Source organism: Mytilus galloprovincialis, chromosome 4 (genome assembly GCF_965363235.1).
Source record: "Mytilus galloprovincialis chromosome 4, xbMytGall1.hap1.1, whole genome shotgun sequence".
Taxonomy (NCBI): domain Eukaryota; kingdom Metazoa; phylum Mollusca; class Bivalvia; order Mytilida; family Mytilidae; genus Mytilus; species Mytilus galloprovincialis.
Genome location: NC_134841.1, coordinates 66,929,958 through 66,934,688, shown reverse-complemented (window position 1 = coordinate 66,934,688; position 4,731 = coordinate 66,929,958).

The window sequence follows — 4,731 nt, the reverse complement described above, 5'->3', positions numbered from 1 at the left end:
TTTGCTTTATTGTTTTATTACAAATTAAACTCCTGTTTTAAAAGACGCTGTACTGACTTGTATAATTCATTTGTGAAACATGCATTTGTACAATGAGGTCTCACTTTAAGATTGTCCCTTGATTGAACATAATAACTAACTATATCCGGTTTCAGGACCTGGTTATGTGCCAATAGCTGTCTTGTCTATCTGAATGATCACACAAAATCACAAACATCAAAATGTTATTTATAAAATTGGTTATCATTGTCCGTTGGTTTGTGGTGGACAGAATCAGAATTATCAAGAACTGTTTTTCTATTAATTGAAAACAGAGTAAAGCTGTTGCAATTGGACCACGTAAGAAAAACTATAACTACATATGTCAGACTAAAATAATTTTAGTGATACAAAGTAAATGAAACAAAAGAAGATCAAGTCATCAATATAAGATTGCATGTAACTTGTCTTAAAATATATACGGATACATTATGTAATGAAAATCGAAAGCTGTCACTTAAATGAAAAGTGAAGACTGGCTAAGCGACGACTATGATCTCTTAAAGGCAAAAAAAAAAAAAAAACTGAACAAAGACACATCTTATTTTTTTTTTAAACTACATTTTAATTAGTCATCAGTACGGGGGAAATAAAAAAGCAATTAAGTTTAAAATGCTTTTTAAATATCAAATGGAAAATTACTAATCGAAAAGCACTGACCGACCATTCGTCATTTTTGAAAGGGGTAAGATATAAGTGTTTTTTTGTTTTCTTTCTAAATGTTTGTTTTGTGAATTTTCCGTCCCTCAAAATATGAAATGTTAGTTCCAAACGCGTTAATGACTGTTATTGATTGACAAAGTGTAGATAGAAAAGATGAAAGATAACGCTTTCTGTCTAAAGACCAAACAGACACGAATGACTACTGTATCCACATTATCATTTTTTTTTAAATGATCATAAGTTACACTTTTGATTTTTGTCTTCGATGACTTGTCGAACTTTCTCCTGTTGATTTATAAGAAGGTTTGGTAAGATTGACTGAAGTCAACTTTCCACCAGAGACACCTTAATTATGGAGTAAAAGATACCAACTACATGTAACAGGTCATCGTACAGCATTAAACAATATGCAAAAAACATACCGCATAGCAGGCTATTAAAGGCCACAATACAAAAGTGAAACATTTACAAAAAGACAACTAATGACCTGATTAATGCACAAAACAAAACACGGAAAACAAATGTGATACATGTATACAGCAAAAAACGAAAAAAATATGATTTACAGCACCAAACAAACACCACTGAATCACAAGATCATGACTTAAGACAGGAACATACATGTTTACATGCACTAAGAACCATTATGATAAATTAATCAACCTAGTTAATTTTGCTTATATCAGGCATATGTTTTAAAAAAAGAAGATGTGATATGATTGCCAATGAGACAACTCTTCACAAGAGACCAAATGACACAGAAAATTTGCAGGTATTGGACACCGTACGGCTTTCAACAATGAGATAAGCCCATACCTCAGAGTTAGCTATGAATGGCCCCGAAATCATAAATGAAAACGATTCAAACGAGAAAACTATCATTCTGCTTAATGCATAAAAAATGAACGAAAAACAAATATGTAACACAGCAATATAAGACAATCACTGAATTGCAGGCTCCAGATTTGGGACAGGCGCATACATACAGAATGCGGAGGAGTTTAACATGCTAGCGGGATCACACACCCCCCTAAGCTGGAAAATGGTGTAACGGTATAACATAAGAACGAATTATAAAAATCAGCTGAGAAAGGTTAACTCATCAGATGGATACACACGGAAATACATCTTACAAATTTAAAAACACAGGGTTGACGGGGTCGGGTACTTGTACATCACAACAACAACAAAAAAAGACACTACGTACAGATTTGAGTGTACTCGCAGTTACTGACACTTAGTGCAAAGTCCATCACTAATAATTAAATAAATCCTGCATTTTATACTAAATATATAATCATCCAACATCCAACGGATTTAGTAAAAGGAACAGTTAGAGAAAAAAATGACCTTGTGCAATGCTAAGATACAGAAAAAGACAGATTGTATATCCATGAAAGTGCATATGAATAAAACAAAAAGATATATTCGTGCACGGTTGACAACATCTCCGTTAAAAACACAGTCACTTGTCTCAGAAAAAAATTTCCTATAAACCAGTGTTATAATAAGGTATATAGGAAATTTTTTTCTGAGCCAAGTGACTGTGGTTAAAAAGAGGATAATTTTTTTTATGCTACTTTAAAACCAATAGATATAGGAAGATGTGGGATGAGTGCCAATGAGACAACTCTCTATCCAAATAACAATTTATAATAGTAAACCATTATAGGTCAAGGTCGGGCCTTCAACACGGTGCCTTGGCTCACACCAAACAGCAAGCTATAGAGGGCCCCAAAAATTAATAATGTAAAACCAAGTCTTTATATCTATGGAAGAATTCCCCGTTTCAATTCTCAATTTTATTATTACTATGAATTTGAAAAAAGTATGTTATCTTTTTCTCTCTCTGTTATCAAAGGATGTAAGTGCAGCTGTAGAAATCAGTTGGAATTCTAATGCGATTGCAATAAGCAATATAATAAATAAGTGAGTGAAAACAAGGAAGAAAAGATGCGAGATATGGCAATAAACCATTCCTAAAAAAAAGCACTTGTAATATGCAAATTAGTTACACCTCATATCATTCATTTGACGGCTTGTGTTTTGTTTCCAAATTTACACTTTTAATGTACATTAAATTAGATTAATATGCCTAGGTCTCGCTCACATGTACAGACATACATGTATTTGCATTTCAGCTACACCACATGATACATCAAATACATGTATCATTGATGTATGTTCAGTCAACTTTCCACCAGAGACCAAAATGGCGTAATAGATATCAACTTATATGTCATCGTACGGCCTTCGACAATCAGAAAAACTCATACCACCTAGAAACCTGTAAAAAGGCAACAACATGACAAATGTAAAACATTTAGAAATAGAAAAACTAATGATTTATGTACAAAACAACAAAACGAAAAAAAAAAAAAATTATATGCAACAAAAAAATTGAAAAATATGATATACAGCAACAAATAAAAACCGCTGAATTACAAGAGAAAAAGAAAATGATCTACAGCAATAAATGAAAACCACTGAATTACAAGAGCATTACTTAAGACAGGCACATACATCAGTGTTTATATGCACAAATTGTAAGAACCATAAATTAATCAACCTAGTTTGCTTATATCAGGCTGTAAATTACACCCATTTTCATAATTTATTATTACAATGTTACTGATAGTTATAGTATGAGATTGACAAGGCGCAACGGTGTCTGCCATTTTGAACAATTTGTACATATACATTGCAGAAATCTATTTCTGCATCAAATTTGGCTGAACGAGACGTTTTTATGCTTACTGATTAGATTATTTTTTTCATTATATCTATATTGAGCATTTGTAGTGTTGCTTAATTGTTATATTTCCTTCAGAACGACTTAATATACAACAGAATGCATATATAGTTGAATCTTTAGTCAGAGAGAAATGGATTTTCCAAGTTTTTAGAATATAAATCTGAAAGCCAACTATGACAATTTCCATTTCAAATTCCCATTATTGCATCGCACCTTAAAAGACGCTAGATACTTTTACTAATACTATATAATTATGCATAATTAAATAAAAGAAACTAAATCTAAGGCTTGCTCGATTCCGCTTGAAACGCCTTGGTTTGGCTGAAAATATGTATATTTGCAAACTCAAATTAATCAAATCCCTTTACTAAATAATTCAAATTTGTTGACTACGCCTTAACGTAACAGAAAGAACATCCCACCTTTGATAAATATAATACTGTTGAGTATGTCTCATTGTTTGACTCCCATCTAGAAATTTACAATAAGGGTCGGTTGAGAGCAAAACTATTCGACAAAAGGTATAATTTCAGCTTCCCAATTGTGAACTATCTATTTCATCTATACCAGCAACATTGCACAAAGGCCTGCTTATGAATTATTCATCTTCCAGTCGAAAAGATACCTCTTTGTGAGTGCTTTAAATAATGATTTACATTATAGAGGGTTCCTGCATGTAGGTTAGCTATTAAAACCAAGGCTTCCAAATTATTAATTTGAAGTAATCCCTTCCCAAGTTTTTAAGTAAGCCATTAAGAGTCGATATGGAATGTCAATGTCGCACATTTCAATTGTCGATACTACACTCCCGTCGTATTTTTCTTGATTGTGACTTTTCATCGGATTTGAACGTCGCATATTGAGAAGGAACTGCTTACCTTTCCGGAGCACACGGGCTAACGCATGGGTTTTAGTGGGGCTCATATCCCTCAGTCTTTAGTTTTCTATGAAGTGCTTTGTTTGACTTTTTTTCATTTCGCTGGTGTCCATACATGTATCTTGCAACAGCGATGTCAATTTTTATTTTGAATTATTAGTTTTGATTGTCCCTTGCTAACATAATCATATTCAAAACAGTGTGGTTGTGGCCATTGATTGACGACCTTAATTATCCCATTGACTGGGACAGATTAGGTGAACGTTTGTCTGTAACGACCAGTGCTCACTACTTACTTATTATAGAATTTAAACTGTGGGGTAACCAAAGGTTCTTAACGCCTCAAACAATAAAATAATTCGAAAAATTAATCAGGAATAACCTTTATGTTTTGATT